Source organism: Adiantum capillus-veneris, chromosome 5 (genome assembly GCF_014529385.1).
Source record: "Adiantum capillus-veneris isolate H3 chromosome 5, ASM1452938v2, whole genome shotgun sequence".
Classification (NCBI taxonomy): domain Eukaryota; kingdom Viridiplantae; phylum Streptophyta; class Polypodiopsida; order Polypodiales; family Pteridaceae; genus Adiantum; species Adiantum capillus-veneris.
The window spans coordinates 89750344-89777435 of NC_140935.1; positions in this window are offsets into that span (position 1 = coordinate 89750344).

Here is a 27092-nt window from a genome sequence, read left to right on the forward strand (position 1 = left end):
TGGCTAGGTTATTAGGGAAGAGTGGAGTTTGGGGCATTTACAAGCATTTTGTTGATGGTTCTGGTGGCCGTTGTGAGGTTTTAATGCTGCCAGAATTGGTACTTTGTTGCGTGAAGCCAAAATGCTACGTGTCACTTTATTTTGATGTCGCCCGGGGTGCGCCTTTCACTTCTTTCTTTGAGTTGGTGGCGGCATCGCGTGCTTTTGGTGTTCTTCTTCTTTGTTGATGATGTCAATTCTTTTGTTTTTTTAATTTTTGGTTGGTGTGCGTATACACGTGCGTGTATTGTGTGTATGGGTGAGTTTGTGTAGGTGTGTGTTTATATGTGAAAGCATGAGTGTGAGTATGTGCATTTTATGTGTGTCGGTGCTTGTATGTATATGTGTGCGTTTATAATTGGGTTTTAGTGGTAACTGCGTATGCACGTGTGTGTGTGTGTAATGTGTGAGTGTCGTATATATACCATGGGTTGTGTGTGTGTCTAGAGTGTGTGAAAGTGTTTATGTAAGAAATCAAGGGTGTGTGAGTGTGGGAACGAGGGAGAGTGTGAGTAATAAATAAATAAATATATATATATATATATATTATTTTAATTTATTTTTTGGCGAGGCTTGGTGCGCATGGAAATAGAGAGAGAGAGAGAGAGAGAGAGAGAGAGAGAGAGAGAGAGAGAGAGAGAGAGAGAGAGAGAGAGAGAGAGAGAACGAGATTGAGAGAGGGAGGGGTTGCGGGCGCTAGGGAGAGAGGGGGGGTGAGGAATGTGTATGTGTGTGTGTCTTTGTGTGTGTATATAGGTGTGTAGGGGGGGTGTGTGTGTATGAGAGAGAGAGAGAGAACCTTCTATTCTGCACCTACGGGCGTGTTGAGAGCGCTGGAGAGAGAGTGTGAGAGCGGCAGCTCTGTATCTGAGATATACGAGGACCGGATGAGGAGCATGGGGGGGGTAGGGGGTGAGTGTGTGGATAAGAGAGAGAGAGAGAGAGAGAGAGAGAGAGAGAGAGAGAGAGAGAGAGAGAGAGAGAGAGTATTATTGCTTGCTTTGTGCCTACGAGTCTGATCGAGAAGAGCAGGAGAGAGAAGAGAGAGTGTGAGAGAACGTAGGGCCTCGAGCTCCTTGGACGACAGCGAGCGAGGGAAGGGGGTGGGTTTTGTGGTCAAGAGGGTGGAGTAAGTGTGTGTGGCTGAGAGAATAGCGGGCCAGGGTGAGGGGTGAGGGTGAGGTAAGGAGGAGAACGAGGGGAGGGTGGTGTGTGTGTTATGAGTGTGTGTGTGTGTGTGTGTGTGTGTGTGTGTGTGTGTCTAGGTAGAGAGAGAGAGAGTGTGTGTATTATTGTTGCGGCTGCGGGGCCTAAACAAGAGGGTGAGAGTGTGAGAGAGTTAGCGAAAATGATGGGGAGAGCGAGAGTTGAGGGGTGAGGGGAGGGTCTGTTTACGAGAGAGAGATATTTTTGTACTGCGCCCTAGGGCCGTTCACACAGAGAGTTGAAGAGTGTAGAAAGACGAGCGACGGACAGAGAGAGAGAGAGACTTTTGTAAATCATGGCGGCCCGCCGGGGGGGTGGGAGGGGGAGAGAGATATCTTATGCGCCCAGCGGGGTTTGTTGGAAGATAGAGAGGGAAAGTGCGTGCCAAAAGGGCTCGGCGGCTTACCTCATGCATGCGAGTTGGTGATGGCGATAATGATACAAAAAAAAAAATTTTTTGTTGTTTTTACCTCCGACTTCCTAGATGGTTGATTTTTTGCAGTTTTGATCCCGAAAACTCGGTCGACTTTAGTTTCTTTAGTCGTGCTAGAGGGCGGTGCGGTTGAACTAGTATTAGCGTGAGGAGAGACTTAGATGTAGTCATCACCTTATGAACTTAACACTTGGTGTTAGAGAAGCTTTGATGCTACTACACATTGCAAAGTGAGAGAGTGTCAGTGCCCTATCTCAAACCACTATTGTACATGCTTTTTTGCTATTAACAATTGAGGTTTTGGTGCTTCAAAAGCGTGCTTGGCTTCATGATCTTAGTGCCCTATCTCAAACCACTATTGTACATGCTTTTTTGCTATTAACAATTGAGATTTTGGTGCTTCAAAAGCGTGCTTGGCTTCATGATCTTTGTCCTTCCACTTGTGCAATACAGTTTGGTGAATTCAAGGTGACTTGTGTATTTTGAGTTTCTATCATTTAATCTTGTTTGGGAGAGTGTTTTAGTGTGATTTCATTGACAATTTTGTGTCCATTGTAAGAGGGTATTGTGGTGAGAGGTATCCCATATCCTAAGACTGTGTGTATGTGTGTGTTGGCAACATTTAGCATTCATTAAATATTGAGCTAGTTTGGTACAACCTCTACGATAGCATTATAGAGAACCATCTCCACTTGCAAGTCACAAACAAGGTATTATTCAAGTTCTATTCCTCTCCCTCTTCCCTTTTCTCTAACTCTTTCTTGCACCATTTGGTGTGTGTCTTGGGGTGAGGTCGTTTGTGTGTGTTTTATTGAACCTCCTCTTTGTCTTGAAAAAATCTCTATTGCGTCCTAGTTAGGACCCCATAACTAGGTGGTGCCTCTTCATTTGTCTGGATGTGGGTTTGTTGTTGCTTTTTTTTTCTTGTGGTTTCCCTAACCCCAATGGAGCAGCACGCGAGCCTTGAGGGGTGTTACAGGTTGCCTCTCTTGTTGCCTACCCCTGACCACCTCAATTTTCATGCCCCACTGATGAGGACTTGTGTTTGTTTTTTTGTAGGTTCAACCTTTAGAATACTCAAGTAGTTTGCATGAATCACAAGAATTTTGTATGATCCTTTCATACCCATTGCAAGGCAAAAGTTACACATCATTGTTAGTGCTAAGTTGCAATTTCAATATGTAATTTGTAGAATTTTAGGTCCTCTTAGGCTAGCCGAGATAAACACTTTAGCAAATCCTTTTATTTTGCCTCTCATCAGGTACAACCTTAGTTTGCACGTCTACATTTTTTGTTTGTTTTAATAATTAGGTCATGCATAGACCATGGATAATGGCCCAAGAATAAAGGTTTTTTCCTTCCATTTCACTGCACACATTAGAATAAACGATGAAATTAGTATAAAAAACTATTTTCAACAACGTATGGTGTTCAGGTTTGGTGCTCAAAGAGTAGGAGAATTTCTCACATCACCAAACCCTGTCATCCTGCCTCTTTTTGACTATCATAGTTCATTTGATTTCCATATTTTTATTTTGTTGCAGAATAGATTGCAATTTAAAAAACTTTTATGTATGTCTTTTTAAAAAATAAAAAAAGAAACAATTTGTCACTTTGAAACTATTTCAATGGAGGCCCATCGCCAAATGTCAGGATATCCCCTCTTCTTTGGAGAGCTTGGCGAGGATGCCAAGCTATTTCTAGCATATTTCAAAATGGCTTGCCGCATAAAGAGAGTGATACGAGATGATGAATTCTTGAAATGTTTGAAGTGGTCCTTAGGAAAGATGCTAACGCTTGGTTTGACTCTCTATCTCAAGAAGTTAACAAAAGTTATAAGAAAGTCATTGATCATTTCAAGCAATACTTCATTGACCCTCAAAACATTCAAAAGCTATGGCAAGAAATCATATCTCACATGCAAAAATACTTAGATGACTACTACATGTACAAAATTGAGTTTCTACGTCTTTGGTTATATGGGTGAGAAATGTTGCTAGCCCCGGTGATGGTACAGAGCTCCTTAAGAAGGAGAGGTTCATAGCCAGTCTCTTTCTCACACTCAAGATAACATGGTGCACCTGCTACCTTTGATGCAACTGAAACTAGGGTTGTTGAGAAGTATAGAAAACTCAAATGCCTAAGGGGAGAATTTCCAATAGAGGGTCCTAGATTCAAAGAAAATTTTCAAACATAAACACCTATCTAGAGAGATTCCTGAGGTAACAATTGAGTTAATTGAAAAGTTAAATAAATCCTTAAGCAACTTGTCAATTCACCTTGCAAAATTTGCAGGTCCCAAGGGACAAACAAAGAAAGATTAGGAGCTAGAGCCACGACCCAGATGAGTACTACAATGTTGGAATTTCGAGGAATCTGGGCATGGGATGTGTAATTTTTCGTGGACCCATGGGGAGCCAAGGAGACCCAACTTGAATTCTCCAGTGAGGAATGCAGGTGAAGGAACTAGTCAACACCCAATGCTTCTGCAAAGACCAAATGGAGCAAAACCACCTCCACAAAGGGTAGAAGGAGTTCCACCTTTGCCAGATCCAAACGTGCATGTGGGTAGAGGTGGTGAATTCAAATGAGGTTGACATGGAAGCAAATGGCATTAAGCGCGGCTGTGGAAAAGGTAAGGAGAAATAAGGAGTCACATCATAGAGTGACCATGGACAAGGAAAGAAGACAAAGGATACCAAGGAAGCCAAGAGGACTCAACGTCATATCAACCTCCAAGAATTCCCTCTAGAACATGGTATGGCTCCATACTACTTGTTGGAAGACATGAGAGGTAAGGGTCCTGATATCTCATGGCTTCAATTTCTTGCATTGTGTCCACAAGTTAGGAGGGGTTTAACAAAGGCATTTAGCACTTGGAGAAAGGTAAAAGAGAGTTTTCCTATTGTGAAAATTGCACAAGCTACAATGAATGAGGATATTACACATGTGCTAGATTGTAACACCAAAGGAAGGCTGGTTAGGAAAGGTCTAGTGGATGGGGGGTGCACAAATTTGCATCATGACGGAAGGACTCATGCAAATACTAGGCATGCACATCCATGAGACACCTGAAACCAAGTAAAAATGACAGACAATAGCAAGGCTAGGTACATAGGCATTTGTAAAAATGTTTTTGTGGAGGCCTTTGACATTAAGAAGGTAGTAGATTTTTATGTTATGTCGACCAAAGGCAGTGGCTATCCATTTATCCTAGGAAGACCATGGCTAATTAAAATGAGAGATTTGCAAGATTGGGAAAGTGGAAAGTTAATTTGTAGAAATGACAATCATAAAAATGTTGTCTTCGACATGACCGAGTAACATGAGGAGGAGCTTCATGAAGAATCATCTCAAAGTGAGATGGAGGAAGAGTGGACTAATAGCACTTCAAAAAACGAAGATAGTGGTAGCACTATGAAAGAGGAGTCTTCCATCAAATTCATGGGGGTGAGTTTAAAGCCAAACAACCAACATACCTCTTATCAAGGTTTGGAGGAGGTAGGTTCCCAAAAGAACCAGAATGTGCAAGATGAAGGGATGATAGAAGTTATGCTATCAACAACACTTACAAAGGAAGAAAGATAGGAGTTCGAATGTTTGCTAAGGAAGTCTCCTAGGATTTTTGCTAAAGACTACACAGATGTGCGTGGAGTAGATGATGTTCAACACAAGAGCGAGTTAAAGCCAAAGGCCACACCTAAGCATCAGAAGCTACAAAGGCTAGGAGTCATCAAGGAGCATACTCTACTCAAGGAGGTAAGAAAACTTCTAGCAGCAGATTTCATTTATCAAGTGGAGAATTCAAAGTGGGCCTCTCCCATTGTTGTCACTCCCAATAGGAACAGCAAGTGCAGTGTGTGTGTGGATTATCATCCACACTGACTGAGGCAACAAAAAGAGATCACTTTCCCATCCCATTTGAGGATGAGATACTAAATCAGGTAGTTGATCATGAGAAGTACATTGTGTGTGATGGCTACTCAGGTTACTTTCAAATAGGGATTGCATTGGAAATCCAATTGAAAACAACCTTTATCACTAGGACAAAGCATGTATTGGTGGTACCAAAAAGCACTACAACACTACATGAAGATATCGACGCGTATATATCGACGGCCATGATTTTCCACGTGTATATCGACGTAATTAGCGTGCATCGCTATACGCGTCGCAGTGTGCGTCGATATACGCGTGGAAAGGCTTTATTTGCCACGCGTATATCGACGCGTATATCCACGCATATAGCGATGCAAAAAAATTTGGGAGAAAAAAGCGAAACCCGCGCGCAGGGGCCATTTTCTCCTGCTCAGATCTTTGCCGAAACCTGCTGCGCAGGTATTATGTCCATCTCCGCCCCCCCAACCCCTCTCTCTCTCTCTCTACATCGTGTGTGTGTGTGTGTGTGTGTAGGAAAGAGAGAGAGCGGTGTGTGTGTGTGTGTGTGTAGGAAATAGAGAGAGAGAGAGAGAGAGAGAGAGAGAGAGAGAGAGAGAGAGAGAGAGAGAGAGAGAGAGAGAGAGAGAGAGAGAGAGAGAGAGAGAGAGAGCGGTGTGTGTGTGTAGGAAAGAGAGAGAGAGAGGTGTGTGTGTGCGTGGGAAAGAGAGAGAGAGAGAGAGAATTAATGTATGCTTAGAAAATTAAAATTAAAGAAAAAAAATTAAAGAGAGAAATGAAATGAAATGCTATATTAACGTCTTCGAAAGGCCAAAGTGACCTATGGGACATGAGACAAGAAAGTTACAATGTGATGGATCTGATACAAAGTCAGAGTAAGAAGATGACAAAATAAAATATTATGGAATCCTAAACTATTGGGTGTGGACTAAACGGCTAAACCAGCTAGCTAGGATAGGTAGATCATAGGAGATCCAGCATCTATCGCTGGCGGATCTCATCAATCTCCTCCATGGTCAGTAGCCTGACCGAGCGTTGTGCATGTCGAGCCAAAGTGACCTAGCTAGATCCTCTGATGCAGCCTCCATCGATGTTGTGTAGTCCTCCGCAGTCGTGGGTGTCTAGATCTCCCTAGCTCAGTCGCTCGTTCGATCAGTAGAGAGAGAGAGAGAGAGAGAGAGAGAGAGAGAGAGAGAGAGAGAGATAGAGAGAGAGAGAGAGAGATAGGAAATAGAGAGATAGAGAAAGAGAGTTATATATATATATATATATATATATATATATATATATATATATATATATATATATATATATATATATATATATATATATATATAGAGAGAGAGAGAGAGAGAGAGAGAGAGAGAGAGAGAGAGAGAGAGAGAGAGAGAGAGAGAGAGAGAGGGAAGTGGAGAGCGAGATAGAGAGAGAGAGAGAGAGAGATAGGAAAATAGGAAAATAGAGAGAGAAAGAGAGATAGCGAGAGCGAGATCGAGAGAGAAAGAACGAGAGATAGGGTACGTAGGCAGAGAAGAAACTATAGAACTAAAAGAGGAAAAGGGGTTTTTCCTGCTACATGCATTGCCATGTACACTTGCGAGTGGACGTATGTGTCTACCCATTTAGGATTTGACCAATAAAGACGAGATTTTGACCCGATGGTCCTGATCTCCGTACACCTCTGGACCGAGGTGTACGGAGATTGGGCAAGACTAGAGAATGCGAGGTAGTTTACATTGTGAGGAGTATATATATATATATATATATTAAAACAACATTCATAATCATTGTAGATGGCAACGTCATCAACTAACATGGAGGAAAAGATTGCATGCTTGTGCACGCTCTGCAAGTATCAAATCCTGCGCAAGCGTAGGATATGTAATGAGTATGTGCACAAGTACTATGAGTTTGCTAGAGAAACCGTACAGAATATGCGATACGACTCCTACAGAATGGGCATTAATTTCTGTGACATAGCACCTACATCTGAGAGAGAGAGAAAAAAGATTATGCGTGAAGGTCCGACCAATATAGAGCCACGGATGGAAGCAGAAAAGGAATTACAGACAGAAGACGATGGGATGGAGGAGATGCTGGATGCCTTCTTCCAGACAAGCAAGGAGAAGCGAAAGAAGCAGCACTAGAAGCCGTGCGCCTATCTCCTGAAGACATGTTGAGGAAGCTGGCACGTCAACCAATCTATGAAGGCGCCAAAATATCTGTGCTTCGTACTTGTCTGGCGTTTTTGAATCTTCAGTCAGTGTATGGGTGGTCAGATGGAAGCGTCACTGCTTTGTTTAGGTACGTAATTTACAAAAGAGATTTTTCGATTGCAATGGTGATGTGCTCAGAGAGCTTTTTAATTTAATGTGGCTTAAACAGGTTATTGCGGGAGCAACTTCTCCCCGCTGGCAATGAAATGCCCCCCTCCAGGCCAGACGCAAGGCAAATTCTAACCTCAGTTGGCTTGGACTACAACAAGATTCATGCATGTCCAAATGATTGCATTCTTTCGCAATGAATTCGCAGATTGTCTATCGTGTCCTAAGTACAGAGCAATGCGCTACAAACAAGATGCAGTTGGCGAGACAGTGCCAGCTAAAGTGTTGTGGCATTTCCCTATTATTCCTAGGATAAAAAGCATGTTTCGTTGTGGTTCCATTGCAAAGTTGATGCGGTGGCATTCTACGAATAGATCCACTGACGCAACATTTAGGGTGCCCGCTGATTCAAAGGCTTGGAGGCACATTGAAGATACCTGGCCATATTTTAAGAGTGAACCACGCAATTTGCGTTTGGGCATGGCAATGGATGGAGTCAATCCATTTGGCTTGAGAAGCTCGTCATGGAGCACTTGGCCTGTGTGCCTTATCAATTACAACCTTCCGCCGTGGCTTGCCATCAAGAAGGGTCATTTGATATTAAGATTGATTGTACCTGGTAAGTTCAAGGCAAAAAACATGGATGTTTATCTAGCTCCACTAGTTGACGAGCTCCAAGAGTTATGGCATGGGATCGACATAGCAGATGCGGTTGAACCAGTAGGACAACAGCATGCAAGGATCCATGGACTTCTTATGTGGACTATGCATGATTGGCTAGAATACGGAGAAGCTTCTGGTAATGGTTATTGATTTACAAAATTCTCCCTATTCGCAAGCCCTTTGCCTTGGCCTGATTCATGCTTTAATATATGCAGGGCTAACAACTTCGGGATACAATGCATGTCCACTTTACGGGCAGTCTTTGGATGTGCGCTATTTTGCCTCTCTTCGAAAGACAATTTATCAAGGCCACCACCGTTATCTTTCAGATGGCCATCACTTGCGCGAAGGTCAGCTTGGTCGCGTGGAATGTCATCCTATGCATGTACAAGAGTGGCATCGCCGATGGGAGCAACATGAGGGGCAACCTGTTCTAGAAATGAAACGTTTTTCCATTCTCCATACGTTGCCGTACTAGGGTGCAGTTCTACTAATTGACCATTTGTTGGATCCAATGCATATATTCAAGAATGTGGGAGAGCTCCTCTAGAAGACAATCATCAAAATGAAAGACAATCGAGCTTCATGAGATGATTTGGAGTCAGTTGGAAAGATGCCAGAGCTATGGCCTTTCACCAATGCAGCTGGCCAAACAAAACTTCCAAGAGCGCCATAGGTATTGCTAAAAAACAAAGAGTGACAAGTGAAAAGGGTGATTTCAGAGTTCAGGACGCCAACAGGATATATGCAATGTCTCAAGACAGCATTCACCCATGACGATCAACTGTAAGGATTGAAATCGCATGACTGGCATAAGTTCTTGCAATTCATTCTTCCAATTGCGATCAAGGGGTGTTTAACGGAGGAAGTGCGGACCTGCATATACAAGATTTCAGAGCTAGTGCGGTGGATCTCTTCCAAGGAGATACGGGAGGAATCTATTGCAGTCGCAAGGGCTAACTCCATTGAGGCATTTTGCATGATTGAGAAGTATCGACCCACGAGCTGCCTAACTATCCAAATGCACTTGCTCGTCCATGTAGTAGATGAGGTTGCAGTGGTAGGTACAGCCCACAGCCGTTGGATGTTCTTTCTAGAGAGGTTCATGAAAACACTTAAGGGTTTTGTTCGTCGAAAAGCGTGTCCAGAGGGGAGCATGGCAGAAGGATGGCTGGTGCAAGAGTATCTTGTATTAACAACCGAATTTCTATCTGTTTCTGACCCAGAAATGCCTCGATTGTGGAGCGATGAGGAGGATGCAAGACTGGTGGGAGAGGAGCCGCAAGGGCAAGGGGTGTCGAAGACAATGAACCTGGCCATGCGAGAAAAGATCATGAAGTTCTGTATACTAAATTCAGCGCTGATGCAAAAATGGCTTGAAATGTACGAAGAAGAGAAAGAGAGACGCAATAGGGAGCGACAGGATTTCAGGCGAAGTCGAACGACTAGAGGCTTACCCTTGCCAGACTATCTCACTCCTCTACCTGAATTCCCTATAATGGCATGGTTGGACAAGACAGTGAGAGCAGCTCGACAGATCGGAGAACCCATATCTCTAGAAGAGGAAGAGCTGGCTATTGGATGTGACTGGAAGTATCATACATACATAGCAGATGACAAGGGGGACATCTCATCTTGGCAGCGAAGGCTTCGACACCTTTCGCTATGAGTTTGTGAGTTTCTAATCCAATCTCAACTATGGCGTTTTTTAAAACGCGATGAATCATGTATTCTTATTAATTTGATTTTTGTATAAACGCAGAATCTTGCGATGCATCGAGCTCCGACACGCAAAGGGGGAGTCAGATGGATATCGCAGAGGTATCTATGAAGTAATGAATGATCTTGAAGCTTCAGGAGAGCCTGTAGACTGGGAGGCCTTACAGTCTCGCTGATCGCTTGAGGTGAGACGTTAATATATGTGAGTTGATTTAATTAATTAAGTATATGTGAAGTAATATCAATACTAATTTCGTGAGTTTTCCTATGTGCAGGTTGCGATGCCTAGTCATTAGTGGACCGGATTTCATATATATGCTTTGTGAGACACAAAAACGCTTCTCTGTCTCTTTTTTGTACAGACAGTTATTGTTTCCCTTATGGTTATGATTATTGTCATTGTCATTGTATAGACATGGTTATTTCTCCTATTCTTGTATAGACATAGTTATGGTTCAGGTTTTGTTAATGGTTATGTTTAACTTTCTGGTTATGCTTATGGTTATTGTTAATTTTTTTTATGATTATGGTTATCTGCATTATGGTTATGCTTTTAAGTTATGGTTATGGTTTGTTATGGTTATGCTTTTCAGTTGGTACGGTACTTGTCTTTCATTGGCCTTAAATCTCATGTGAGATCCTACATGGATAGCATGTAGGAGGCGTATACATGATATGTTTTTTTTTAAAAGTTTATGTAAAAACAAAGGGAACTCTGTCGAAATTTCTGCGCACGGGAGCATGGTTGATTTTGGTGCTGCTCGCTTTCTTGGGCACAGGGCAAGAAGTCTCGATGTGGCTGTGCCCATCTTTTATTTGGGCACATGCCAGGCTACCTGCCCTCTGCCCAAGATTTTTTTTTCCAGTTATGGTTGTCGCTATCTGCGTCGCTATGCGCGTCGCTATCTGCGTCTATATCTGTACTGTCTATAACTGCGTCTGTATTTGCATCGCAAATAGCGACTGGTTCATAGGGACGCGGATATTGACGCACATAGCGACGCAGTGCGTCGATATCTGCGTCGATGACACCTTTTTTTGTTGTAGTGAAGGGGTGTTTTGGACACTCCTTTGGTAGCACTTTACAAGCCCCACTAGCATGTTATATATCAATGGATAGATTTCTTCATGTAGAATCTAAAAGTATAAAGTCCGACAATTTTGAGTTTTTGCAAAAAAATTACCGGTCCCCACTTTTTTTAAAGGGTATCACTAAAAGGTGCAAAAAGTTGTACCACCAATACATGCTTTTACCCCACTCCTTGGGGCTGTTATGCTTTTAGAGTCATGCCATCTGGCCTGACAAATGCTCCTGCAACTTTCCATTGCTTCATGGATATGGTGTTTCAAGCATTTTTTGGAAATTCTATTAGTGTTTTCATTGATGAATTTTGCATTTATAGTTCAAAATTATTGCACCTACAAAAGGTAGAAGAAGGTTTGAAGAAATTATATGACATGGTAGGTCTACTCAATCCTGAAAAAAATCCATATAGGTGAGGACCAGGTGATCTTGCTTGGTCAAAAGGTTTCCTATAAAGGTATTGAGGTGGATCTTTCAAAGGCAAAGGCTCTTATTCAGTTACCATCACCCAAGAGTTTGGAGGAGGTCATTTAATTCATTCAAAAGGTGAAGTACGTTGGGATGGGGGAAATGGAACAACACACGGGACACAAATTTGATGCCTCTCAATAGCCCAGCAGGTATCCAGCACCCCAAGCCACACAGAATCACACATATACGCACACTATCTGTAACTTGCACCAAGGACTCGCCTACTAGCAACTTTGGCTACACACACTCACCTTTACCGACACACACACCAATGTACCCATATCTGTAAACACACTCACACCGGGAGACCTCGCAAGCCTCGACCGCATACAAAACCACACTCAATCTGCAACCACAATCAATCTCTCTCTCTGCAGCACACGCACACAAAAGACCCGAAGCCACTGCTACCACAGGCAACCGCACGAGACGAGATAGACGAGATTAAGACTGAATTTAGACAATCAAAAACATTTAAACAAGTTGTGCATCATCACTAAAAAACTCTCGGGTATAATGATGGTGTCATTGATCCTTCAAATAACAAAGCCCACTCGAGAACGAGAGGCCGGCGCGATTCTTGATCGGCAAGAATGGCCTTTAATGATTTCGACTTTTCCTCTTACAGCGATGGCTTCAATTCTCTTCATTGCTGCTTTTGATTTCCTTCTTGGTGCTCTCTGGCCAACCTTCTACTGCCACCCCTTGGCAGCGCTATCACCTGGCTCCCTCATCCATTGCAAAAGGCCTCAGGCCCCCCTTTCTCTCCCCGTCTACTGTAGTCCTTTCGGCCCTGCCTTTTACCTGGTGGATGGCGCCCTCACTCTCGGCAGCCCATGGCGGCGCTATTTTTACATGCCATGCAGCCCGTCCCTTTCTCCTCCTCAGCAGCTCCTCCCCACTCTGCAAGGCGGCCCTGCTCACCTCCTCTGCATGGCCCACCTTCAGCCCTCAACTGGCCCACCTTTGCACTGGCGGCCCTTTTGTCCTTTGTCTTGCCACCCTCGGCAGCGCGCCCTCTGGCGGCCCTTTGGTGTCTGTAGCCGGCCACCCCTTGGATCTCCCTGATCTCAAGCCATCCGGGTTCCCCCGTCCTCCTCCTCCAACTCACTGGCGGGCTCCTCCTATCTTATGGTTGCCTCCCTCGGCTGTATGCAGTCCCCTCTGCTCTATGCAACCCACTCTCACCAAGCCATCCCTGGCCTCCCCTTCGACTCGTGCCCCTCCAAGTGTCGCCCTCCACCTCCTTTACCTGCATGGCATGGGGCCCCTCTGCACACTCGCACATGCCCTCTCACATGCAAGCATCCACCTGTCGACCTTCCCTCCTGCTCTGCTCGTCGACTGCAGCACTACAGAAACCTTTCTTTTTTTTCCCTTCAAATAGCTTAAAGCTATGCTTTTTTAAACCTTGTTTAGCGACCGGTCCCACACCATCAACTAGTGATGCTCGGCTCGGTGGTCGCCGAAAAACCTCCTTCGCCCTCTCCGCCTGCACACCCTTTGAAGCTTGAGCTCCACCCTCTCCTAAAAGATGTGCTTAGCTTCCTGTCGCGTTGCCAATGATCAAAAGCAAGCCCGATCATTCGCCTCAAACTTTATATACCCTAAAACTCCACTGAACAGAATCACTTTGCGTGCCGCCAACTCCTGATCATAAACTGTTATCCATCCATCTTCGAGCATCATCAAAACTCGGACCTTGTCCGAGTAGGGCAAGCACTCAATATGCATTGCATGGTGCCATCCCGTGCAAGAATATATGACCACTTTAAGAGACCCAAGCGACTGAGCCAGAAAAACCCCGTCGGTCTGCTCCAAGAAACATTTGGCATACACATTTGGCCTACACATTACTGTGAAATCAGCTCAAAAATGCATCCGATACCTGCCAAAGTGCGATACCATCATCCTGCCTGATGCCATACTCTTGCTGCTGGCTTCTCCATGTGTCGACACAAACTAGGTGCACCATCATTGCCCACCCCCTCGTTGAGCATTCATGCTCAACCATAGTATTATTTAGATAAGATATCAGTGCATAAGGAAAAAACTGATAGATATTATTTATCTAAGAATTAGATAGATAGAGAGAGATATTCATCTGCTGTAGAGCCCTCCTGGGTCAAATGGAAATCCATAGGCTCTCCCAAGCATAGTGTAAACTCCACCTGGATAAAAAATATGGCTTTGATCATCGTCATCTGTCTGTAAAACATAGGCAAGTATTCCTTGCTTTGCACCTGTAACTTTGTTAGCCAATCAGTCTTGTAGACCTTCATAGCAAAACCCTTCAGAAAGTTGTATACATGGACTATCTCCATGCCCAAAACAAACCTACACGCCCTGGAAAGACTTTGCATCACATGTCTCCCCGCCAATGGCTAGAGAGCTCTCCACAACATCTTTGTCTTTGGAAAACACAACCTGTGGCAACTGATCATCCAAAGCAGATACTGGCATATCTTCACCTGTAGACTCTTCACCCAACACTTGAAAAGGTGGCAAGCCTTGCATACCTTGTATTCTTGCCCTAGCTTTAGCAACCAAAACATGTGACTGGTCATCAACATCGGCCACTGGATCGTTGATCCCCAATCATCTTCATCAAGACATTCTTCTTCATTCAATATGGCCTGACCATCACAAGGCATGAGAAAGGGTTGCCCAACCCCCCTGGTCTTCGCAAGCTGACTCTTCACCTGCAACCTACTATTCTTTGACCAAATCATGGACATACATAACATCATAGGTCTCATACCTTGAGAAATCACTCCATTTCCCATGTGCTATCTGTATCCAAGACACTGCTATAGCTCAAACACAGCTCGGCTTTCTCCACAAATCTCACTGACTTTGGCACTTCAGCTATCTTCTCCACTGCTTGTTTTTCGGAAGCCACTTGATCAAGCACATCAGGTGGTACTTGGTAGAATCCTCTCTGCAGCTGCTGAGGCCTCATAGGCCCACATGGTATCGTCTCTACTCTGCCATCACACCTATCTGCTGCTACCACATGTGCATCAACAAAGGATCGGATTACCTGAATCTCTTCCCTAGCAATTGGCCTCGGCACCAATGGATTCGTGAGAACCTACTTTGCCTGCTGCTTCTTTAAAATCTTCATTGTCCTGCTCTACGCATAGGCTACTACCTCCTCGTATGAGCACGGCCCCATCTACCTCGACTTTATCTCGAACTTTGAGATGCAAGCAGTCCATAAACTTGGTCAACTTCAAAAAATCAGCATTCTCTACAGTAATTACCTTGACCAACTTGCTCCATATGGCCTCGAAATCCGACACGAATGCTCGAAAATCACCGTCAAGGCTTTGCTTTAGGTCGTCCATCATCTGTTTCACTTCACTCCACTACAGGTTGGCCACATATCGGCTTCGGAATGCCACTTCCAATGTGCCCCAATCCAGCTTTTCTTCAGCCTGCAAGCTCTCATACCATACCTTTGCTTTGCCACGAACTAGGACTCCCTCTTCTCTTGACAAGCCACTCTCCAGCAGAAAAAGGCCGTAGTCTTGTAGCCAGATTTTAGCATCTTCAGCACCTGTAAAATTCGGAAAACCCGACCACATCTTTCTTAGCAGCACTTGTTCTTCGAACCTGGAAACACCGCAACACCGTCTTTGACTTCACCAAGGAGCAATCAGTAGCTCCTCAATGGGGACACCAATGATGGAATGGGGGAAATAGAATAACACACAGGACACAAACTCGATGCCTCTCTATAGCCCAGCAGGTATCCAGCATCCCAAGCCACACAGAATCACACACATACGCACACTATCTGTAACATGCACCAAGGACTCGCCTACGAGCAACTTCGGCTACACACACTCACCTTTACCAACGCACACACCAATGTAACCATATCTATAAACACACTCACACTGGGAGACCTTGCAAGCCTGGACCGCATACAAAACCACACTCAATCTGCAACCACAATCAATCTCTCTCTCTCCCTCTCTCTGCAACACACGCACACAAAAGACCCGGAGCCACCACTACCACCGGCAACCGCACGAGACGAGATAGACGAGATTAAGACTGAATTTAGACAATCAAAAACATTTAAACAAGTTGTGCATCATCACTAAAAAACTCTCGGGTATAATGATGGTGTCATCAATCCTTCAAATAACAAAGCACACTCGAGAACGAGAGGCCGGCGCAATTCCCGATAGGTAAGAATGCCTTTAATGATGTCTACTTTTCCTCTTACAACGATGGCTTCAATTCTCCTCATTGCTGCTTTTGATTTTCCTTCTTGGTGCTCTCTAGCGAACCTTCTACTGCCACCCCTTGGCAACGCTATCACCTGGCTCCCTCGTCCATTGCACAAGGCCTCAGGCCCCCCTTTCTCTCCCCGCCTACTGCAGTCCTTGCGGCCCTCCCCTCACTCTCGGCAGCCCATGGCGGCCCTGTTTTTAAGTGCCATGCATCCCGTCCCTTTCTCCTCCTCAGCATCTCCTCCCCACTCTGCAAGATGGCCCTGCTCACCTCCTCTACATGGCCCACCTTTCCATTGGTGGCCCTTTTGTCCTGTGTCTTGCCAGCCTCGGCAGCGCGCCGTCATGCAGCCCTCCGGCGACCCTTTGGTGTCTGTAGCCGGCCACCCCTTGGATCTCCCTGATCTCAAGCCACCTGGGTTCCCCCCGTCCTCCTTCTCCAACTTACTGGCGGGCTCCTCCTATCTTCTGGTTGCCGCCCTCGATTGTATATTGCAGCCCCCTCTGCTCTATGCAACCCGCTCTCACCAAGCCATCCCTGGCCTCCCCTTCTCGTGCCCCTCCAAGTGTCGCCCTCCACCTCCTTTACCTGCATGGCATGGCGCCCCTCTGCACACCCGCAGATGCCCTCTCACATGCAAGCATCCACCTGTTGACCTTCCCTCCCGCTCTGCTCGTCGACTGCAGCACGACAGAAGCCTTCTTTTTTTTTGCCTTTGAATAGCTTAAAGCTATGGTTTTTTAAAACTTGCTTAGCGACGGGTCCCACACCATCAACTAGTGACGCTTGGTGGTCGCCGAAAAACCTCCTTCAACCTCTCCGCCTGCACACCCTTTGAAGCTTGAGCTCCACCCTCTCCTAAAAAATGTGCTTAGCTTCCTATTGCGTTGCCAATGATCAGAAGCAAGCCCAATCATTCGCCTCAAACTTTATATACCCTAAAACTCCACCCGAAAGAATCACTTTGCGTGCCGCGAACTCCTGATCATAAATTGTTATCCATCCATCTCCGAGCATCATCAAAACTCGGACCTTGTCCAAGCGGGGCAAGCACTCAACATGCATTAGATGATACCATCGCGTGTAAGAATATTTGACCACTTTAAGAGACCCAAGCGACTGAGCCAAAAAACCCCCATCGGTCTGCTCCAAGAAACATTTGCCATACACATTACTGTGAAATCTGCTCAAAAATGCATCTGATACCTGCCAAAGTGCGATACCATCATCCTGCCTAATGCCATACTCTTGCTGCTAGCTTCTCCCTCGGTCGACATAAACTGGGGGCACCAACGTGTCACGCTTCATTCACTTAGCTTCAGAGTTGCTTCACCCTTTGCAAAAGTTGACACAACAAGTAGAATTTGCAAGGTGTAATAAGCTTGAAGAATACTTTTGTAGCATTTAATCCATTATAACAGAACTACCAACACTCATGCCTCCTTCTTGGGAGTACACATTCTTTGTTATCTCTGCTGTTGGAAAAGAAATAATTGGTCTTGTTTTTCTACAACACGGTCCTCACCGTACTAGAATAATGCAATCCATCTACTTTGCTAATAGGGTCATGAATACTTTGGAGAGAGGATACATAGAAACATAACTCATGATTCTGGCTCTCATGTTGACACCGGGTTAGGTGCACCGCCCTCTAGCCCGGCCTAAGAGTTGCAAGTTCTTGGTTTTCAAAACCGAGAACCGCATGAATCACCATTCGAGGATCCAAAGGTAAAGAAAACCACAAAAAAAACTTTTTTTTTTCCTTATTATCACTGCCGCCGAAACCCCGAAAGGCGCATAAAAGAATTACTTTCTTCCATGGCGGGACATCGTTATTTTCTCTTCCATTATTTTCCACAACCACCCACTCTCTCTCTCTCTCTTCTTTTCCTCTTTCTCTCTCTTTACCTCACTATCTCTCTATCTCTCTCTCTCTCGCAGGATAGCTAAATGATACACACTCTCTCTCTCTAATAATTCCCTACCTTATCCCACCTCATTGACCCTTCAAACCGCCCCCCTTCCTCGCTCGCTGTCTGCCAAAAGCAGCCCCAAGGTCCCCCCCCCCCCCAACCCCTTCTCTCTCTTCCTCTCACGCGCTCTCTAGACCAGCCCGAAGGCGCAGTGAAACAACTACAAGCACTCTCTCTCTCTCTCTCTCTCTTATCGACACCCACACACCACATAGCATACTCCCTCGCTCTCTGTGTCGGCCAGGAGCAGCCTCAAATGCTCCCTCTCCATCTCTCTCTCTCTCTCTCTCTCTCTCTCTCTCTCAGCCCGAAGGTGCAGTATACCGAGGCCCTGTCTCTCTCTCTGTTATCCACACCCACTCCCTCACCTTCTCCCTCCCTCGCCACCTCAACCCGGCCTCTCTCTCTCGCGCGCGCTCTCGGCATGTGCAAGTGCAGCATCACGGAATCTCTCCCTCTCTCTCATAATATACACACACACCCACTACACACCTACATACACACACACACACACACACACACACACACACAAACACACACCTCCATACACACACACACACACACACCTACATACACACACACACCTACATACACACATAGACACACACACACACACTCCCTGCCCGCATTCTGTCCCGTCCTCAATCTCGTTCTCCCTCTGCGATTCCCTACACACAGTAAGCACGTAAAAAAGAAAAAATTATATATATATATATATATATATATATATATATATATATATATATATATATATATATATATAGTATATACACATGATTTATAAATTACCCCCCCTCTCTCGTTCCCACACGCCGCACATGTACATACACATACGCATGCACACACAACACATAAACACAAGACACACGCATACATATATACAAAGCACGCATATATACTCACATATCCACACATACACACGCACACATATACGCACGCATCAGAAAATAAAAAAACAAATAATCAACATCGATGCAAAAGAGAACAAAGACGGCCAACTCGCGCGCCGCCAACACCAAAACAAGAAGTGGCGCCGAAGGAATGCCCCAGCCGGCACCTAGAGGAAGTGACATGTAGCATCTCGGTTTCCTGTGAGACAAAGACCAATTCTGGCAGGTTTAAAACCTCACACCGACCACCCGAACCATCAACAAAACCCTTGTAAATTCCCCTAACTCCACTTTTCCATAATAACCTAGCTAATGGCTAGTGGATTGTAAAAAACTCTTCCCACCCCACTCTCTCCTCTCTCTCTATCTCTACCTTCTCTGTCTCTCTCTATCTCCGTTACTAGAGAGGCATCTAGACCTTCTACAACGACCAGTGGATATTTGCATGGACCATTGGGTAAGGACCACGTCTCAACCTATATAAAGAGGCCTCCGCTAAGCACAAAGGGACACAAGTGAAGGAGGAATACACTAGCTCCATGCACTCTACATTGTAAGCACCACTAAGCACATAATGCACCCCAAGCTAGAGATCTCATGGCATCATGTTGAGTTGCAAGATTGGGCATCTTAGCATTGGAGCTAGTCACGAGCACTCCATGCACATAAGGCAGACACTACTTCCCCCACAAGGCAACATGAGCACGCTAGGATTGAATGCATCCACACCATGCTACCCTGGGTTGCTCTCGATGTTGGTGATTGACGTCATCGGTGGATGCATCGTCTTGATGTTTTTCCTCAACTAATCTTCCCACTAACTCCAACTTTGCCATGCACGATATGGTGCTCGCATTCCATCAAGCATCCCTAGTGCCAAGAGCTAGGTTTGTAACCATCAAGACCACCATTTGTAAGTATCATCATTGCCAACAAAAGTGTGCTAGGTTGTCTTGATCTTTGGGGTCCATTTTCTGTTCGCCTTAGTTTTGTTTTCCCACATTTGCGGGTTGTTTCATCTCTTATATATCATTCTGCTTGTGCTCCATCATGTGAGGCCTCTATAATCAATCAGTATGCTCCATTCCGACCTTGCCACATACCTCCCTCGTACACAAACTCCTAACTGTTGACTAGGCATTTTCTACATGTGGATGTTTGTTGTGTCACCATTTCATGTTGGTTACCTAGAGGGCATCTCACTTTTGCTACCCTAGGTCGTGTATGTATGTGTCCTAGCCACACTTATGCTAGGTGGTGCCCCCTCTCTACCTATAGGATTACTCCTACCTTGAGATGATGCTTGGGGATGTTCAAACTATGTGTGGTGTAGGGGCCACCCCATATGGCATGCTATTTCCGTCCATCATTTTCTTGGTGCCCCCACGGAGGATCCTTTCATTAAACCCTTTAGTTTACAAGAGTGAAACCCCTAAATTTTTTTGGATGGATGAATGGTTAGCAGGGTTCGCTAAATGGACGATAGAAGAAGAAGTGCTCCAAGCACAACTAGACGAACTCTACATCTCCATCGAAGCTCGAGTGCCGGGAGTAACGGTAATCGATATGCATTGGGAGAGTCAAACAACATGCCAAACTCAGTGGATATACATAGGCCGGGTACCAAGAAGAAGAAGGAGAAAGTCAAAACCATGTCCGCAACCTACAACCAACTCGCAACAACAAGATGGAGGGAGCTCTACACAATAGAGATTCAACACTATTCTACTTTGAGAATCCGGTAACTCAAGTCATCGAGGTGATTATCACAGTCAGTTTGCAAGTCGCACCTGATGCTACAGCATAGAAAATGGAAGCACATGCTCACGCTCTCACTAGAGAGACTAGGGTTCTACTGAGCTTGTTTCAGGAAAGAACACCATCCTCTCCCACAAGCTTGGATAGTGAATAAGCACCTCTAAGCTTCACATGAATCAGTACAACTTACCTCAAGGCAGATCACACATTCCGATACGAGTACGCTCAATCAAGGTAATACTGGACTTGAAGGCTCACTACTAGCACGTCATCGACACCATGCTGAGTGGGGAGCGCTTCTTTGAGGTTCTGGCATTAGATCAACCATTTGTCTTATCTTTGATACAAGGAAATGTACCATTTAAGATTTTAATATATGTTCTAATATAAAAAGGGTATACACGCCTCCTTGTAAAGAAAAAGAAAAAAAAACTTTTAATTGCAAGCTTAGTGTGTCTTTCTAGCTCTCTCTCTCAGTAATCATGGCAAGTGTAGCGTTTCCAACATTTAAAGGAAAGAAGGGGGAGGATTTGGTAACAGATTTCCTGAATGATTTTGAAGTAGCATGTGTAAGAAGAAGCAAAGACATAGAGGAATCCTGGGTTAGAATCTTTCAGCATATCATGAAGCTAGAGGCTAGTTCATGGTACAACACACTTACACAAGTAACTAGGGATGACTAGAATCCCTTAAAAAGTGCTTTTAAGAGGTACTTTGGGGGAGGTACCACTTCAGAGAAGCTGTGGGACAAGTTGAGAGACTTGAAGCAGAAGGGTCATTTACAATATGCCACCTATGAGTCCAAATTTGTGAATTTGTGGGAACGGTGGGTTGAGTCACTGGCAAGAGGGGACGCTCCACCCAATTTCCTAAAAAAGGACCGTTTCATGCATGGCTTATGGCCGCTTCTCAAGGAGAAGGTGAAGGGTAGATTCTCCACTACGTACGAGTTGGCCATGGAGATTGCTTTCCTTAAGGACAAGAAGCTACAACAAGGATAAAACAGGGAGTATCACTGCTACAACTGCGGAGAAGATAGTCACGGTATGTACTACTGTCCCAGATTGCGAAAAAACTATAATAGAGGAGATAGGAGGGACCAATTTTCACCCCCTAGAGAGAGAATACCCCCACCCCGAGCACGAGCCCCACCAACACAAATTCTACGTCCACCTCAGGCACCATCACAAGCACTCTTTCCACCTCTTCCACCGGCACCACTACCTAATCTCCCTGTAAACATCATAAGGCTAGAAGAGAAAGGAAAGGCCGTAGTAGTGGATCCACCCAGAGAAAAGGAGAGAGATAAGGATAAGGATAAGGTAACCTTTGTATAACCATTTGAATCCATGATTGTAAAGAGAGCTAGGAGAGAGAAAGCTACACAGTCTGATGATGAGAGAAGCATGAAAGGAGAGACTAGCAAGAGTCCATCAAGGCCACAATGAAAATTAAGCATCACTGACTTCCAGTTAGGGGAAATTTCTAGGCCCTATGATCTAACATTGGATGTGGTAGAGCAAGGACAAAAGATTACATGGCCACAACTGCTACATCTCGCACCAAAGGTAAGGTGGCAATGGTCCAAAATGGTAAGTACAAGGCGCTCCAAAGCAAAGGTTGGAAAAACCTACTTTGATGGAGGTGCACAAATTTGTGTGATGAGTGAAGCTATGATGCTTTGGATAGGGCTCCAGGTTGACAAGCCTTCTCCATGCAAGTCAAAGATGGCAAACAATGAAAAAGTAAAATGTGCAGGTGTGGTAAGTGCTGTGAAGATAAAATATTTAAACACTGGGGTAAAAGTAGATGTTTCTGTAATGCCTACTAAGGGGGAGGGCTATCCATTAATCTTGGGAAGGCCATGGTTGGTTGTAGCCATGAAGGAAAAACAGGACTGGGGCTTTGGCCTTCTACGCATGACTCATAAGAAAGGGGAGACAATCTACTACGACATGAAGACTAGCAAGCAGAAGAAAATGGACCTAGAGACATCAACATATGAAACCACTAGTGAGTCTTCCACTTCTGAGGAGGAGACCACATCCCCCGAAGAAAGTGACAGTTCCATCGATGTGATGGGTATCATCATGAAGGATCTACAAAGGATAAGCAGCACTCGCGATCCATCACTAAAAGGGCAACGCAATGAAGAGGAAAGTAAATCAAGTGGCCTAGGAGAAAGTAGGTTTAAGGGTATGTTGTCTACGGAATTAACAATTCAGGAGAAAGATAAGTTTTTGCAAATGTAGATGGGATTTCTTGACCTTTTCATTGACAACTATGACAGAATCACAGGTATTACAGTAGTGGAACACCATATTAAGTTGAAGGAACGGGTAAAACTAGTTGTGCAAAAGCTACGACGGCTGGGGGTCATACAAGAAAAGGCACTCCTGGCTGAGGTAAGGAAGCTACTAGAAGCAGGGTTCATCTATCCTATAGAAAACTCAGAGTGGGTATCACCCGTAGTAGTGACGCCTAAAAATAATGGTAAGTGGAGGGTCTGCGCTGACTACAAACCACTAAATGCAGCTACAAAGAGAGACCACTTTCCTCTCCCTTTTCTGGATGAAATTTTGAATGAAGTGGCGGGTTTTGAATGCTACACTGTGTGTGATGGTTATTCTGGGTATATCAAATACGCATAGCCTTGGAAGGTCAACTAAAAACCACTATCATTATGCCTTGGGGTTGTTTTGCATACAAAGTTATGCCATTTGGTCTCACAAATGCACCTGCCACATTCCAAAGATATGTCACATATGTCTTTCAACCATTCTTTGGAACATCCATAAGGGTGTCCATTGATGATTTTTGTATATATAGTCCTCACATTTCACACTTAGAAAAGGTAGCTGAGGGTTTGGCAAGGTTGCAAATCCCAGGTGGAAAATTAAATGTGGACAAATGCCACATTGGGGAAAGTAGAGTCATTCTGTTAGGCCATGAAATTTCTGCAAAAGGTATCAACACCGATCCAAGTAAGGTGTCCGCACTCATAGCCCTACCTTCACCAGCAACCGCACGTCAACTGGTCTCTTTCTTACAAAAGGTGAGGTACTTGAGTAGATTCATACATCTACTATCACAACTTGTTCTACCACTGCAACAGCTCACTCAAAGATCAACTTTCACCTAGGACGAGGAAAGCAAACATCACTACAACAAGGTAAAGGAGGTCTTAGCGACCCTGCCAACTATCTCACCACCTAAGTGGGATAAAAAATTCTATGTCACCTCAAGTGTGGGTGATGACTCATTGGGGCTGTGCTACTGCAGAAGGATACAACAACATCTTTCATGAGGCCAATTTACTTCTCCAGTCGAATGATGACAGCAACAGAGAAAGGTTTCACCCATGTGGAGCACCTAGTCCTAGCCCTTAGATTTGCAACTACAAAGTTCAGGTCATATTTGCTGCCTAGGCAATTTGTAATTTAAACCATGGATGAGTTTCATATGTTGTACAACACATGGATGTTTCTGCTAGGATTACTAAATGTCTAGTTCATCTGCAAGAATTTGACTACACGGTAGAGGTGGAAAGCACGACAAGGGCAAGCTTGGGGGGACTTATGACCTACCAAAACTTTGACAAGAAGGTGAAGCGATCTAAAGGGGAAGGAATTCAATCCCTTCCAGGGCCACCGATGGTAGAAAGAGCACACTCTCTCTACTTTGATGGAGCCTACAAGCGAGCATCCGAGAAAGCAGCATAGTGGTCTTTGATGACAAAGGTATCAAGGTATTTTCACTTGGCCATTTGGTGGAATCACATTCTAACAATGAAGTTGAGTATGTAGCACTAACTAAGAGTTTATGATGGTGCGTCTTGCAAGGGGTAAAGCACCTTAATGTATTTGGGGATGCTCTACTTTTGGTAAGGCAGGTAAATGGAGTATGGACATGCAAGAATCCTAGCTTGAGGACTCATTTAAGCTGTGTAAGAACCTTGTTGGATAAGTTTGAAGAAGTTCAATTACACCATATCCCAAGGGCTCAAAACCATGAAGCAGATGCCCTAGCAAGCAAAAGACTGCACAAAGTGGTGGTTGGGGCTATAAAGCTAAAGCTCCCTCTATTTCAAGGTAGTGACGCCTTACTTGACATCATGCATTTTTTGGAAACAACGAAATGTCCACTAGATTTAACAAAAGGACAAAAGCAATGGCTCACCCGGAAGGCCACAAGGTATTGGCTTATCAATGACGGTTTGTTGTCAGGACAAGGGTCCTGTACCCTAAGAAGTAGGATAGTCATGGACTACGGCCAAGGGTCGGGGTAGGCAGTGCAGATAGGGGATCCGTCTAGGGCAAGGGGCTAGGAGCCCGCCTATATAGAGGGAGGTTGGGAGGAGGATCTCAAAGTCTAGTTCCCTAGTTCTTACGGTAGTATCAGAGCTTAGGAGTCTCTCTTCCACTCTCTCTCTAGGCGTGGTCTCTTTAGGTCCCTAAAAGCAAGCTCTTTGGGTGAGAATCGTCGATTTTTGGGGGCTTTTCCAAAAATAAACTGGTTTTTTGCCAAATCAGGCCGCCTTTCCTGTTTAGGAACGGTGTGTGTGGTGCATGAAGTCGCGAGGAGATTGGCTTGGAAGGAGCGCCATGGGGAGGTAGAGATTTGTGCCATCATCTCGCGGCCATAGCCGGCTTGAGCAACACACACCATCTCCATCTCCTTGCTCGTAGAGAACGGCCCGTTGCCTGCGTTTTGAGCTTCAAAAAAATCCGATTTTTCACATTGACTGGCCTTTTGGCCAGGCCTTTTGAACCTTGGCCACTACTAGTGGCCCTTCCCACAGACAATTGGGCGACCAAGGCGGTCAAGCAAGCCAGAGCAACACAAGCAAGGCAAAGCAAACACTCGGCTTCCCATTGAATCTCATGAAGTCCGACTACGCTCAATACCTGCAGAAATTTACAGGACCTGTATATTTTTTTGCGACGACTTCAAGAGGCATTCAAGCAACATAATAGTCGAAGCTTCCAACAATCAAGCTTCAACTCAAAGGTGAAGCTTCAACCATACACGGTGCGGAGTTTGATTTGTACCCCGTCGGTGAAAATTATTGTTTATTTGACGATTAAGTGCTACGACGCACAAAGGGGAGTTCGCTATACCTTCCAAGTGCTACCAAAATCAGGTATTTTTTTTCTGAGTACTTATTTCACTGTACTGTGTAGCCATGGATGCGGATATCAACATGACATTCAATTTTGAGCAAAGTACTCCCGACCCTGCCAATGACGGCTCGCGGCCAGATCCTCTCAAGGAGAGTACCGGCAACGTTACGGCATGAGAAGATACTTATGAATTGCTCGATATTCAAGAACTTCATGCACTTCAGACACGCATGACAATCATGGATAAAAATTTTAAGGCTTTAAATGAAAATGTTACTAAACTTTCCACATTAGTCATTCAATTGATGCAACAGCAAACTAAGAGTCCGGCTGACACCCACATGCATGAGCACGTTGGAACACAAGGGCAAGGCCCAATTAATGAAACACTACATACTCTCACTGCCAAAGAGGTAGATGATTTGTTGAAGAATTTTAAACCACCAGTTTTCAAGGGCGAAGACCGGGACCACAATAAGGATGCAGTGAACATCTTTCTCAGTAAATGGGATGGACTTCAGGCCTTACGGAGAACTCTGGATGCAGTAAGAGCTCTACAAACGAGCTTAACTCTAGAAGGCAATGCCTACAAATGGTGGATGTCTCTCAAGGAGAAGAACATCATACCAGAGAGTTGGGCAGCCTTTGAATCAATGTTTAGCAAGGAATTTTTGCCTACAAACGAGACCCGTCGGAATTGGACCGCTTGTGACACGTGTTCCATGCGCCAATATATGTCACTCCTTGAATATATCTCTCACTATAGGGATGTCATCCTCAAGTTGGAAGGCTTGGATACATTTTACCAAGTACGAGGGTTCATACGAGGTGTGACTCCAGAACTTAAGAAGTATGTCAATTTCCAAGACCCTAAAACACTTGAGGAAGCCATAGTGAAAGCACATATTCATGATGACCCTGATGATAAGAAAACACATAACAGTAACGTGCCTGCTAGTACATATAGTAACACACGCACTTAGTACGGGCACAATAAAAGAAAATTTATAGTTGCTGATTCAGATGCGTCTAGAAAACCCAAGGGGTCCAGGGGTCCTCTCTCCCCTAAGGATTTTGATAAGGCCAAGAAAGAGAAGCTATGTTTTCAATGCTTAAGAAGAGGCCATGGCAGAAAGGATTGTCCCAAGGGGAAATTTGCTGCCCAGGGGAAGGAGAAAGAAGTGCAAACGGTGCAACTACTACCTCTCGAGTCTTCCTCCAAGTTCTCTACAGTGGAAGTAACACACACTGAGGTGGTGCATGA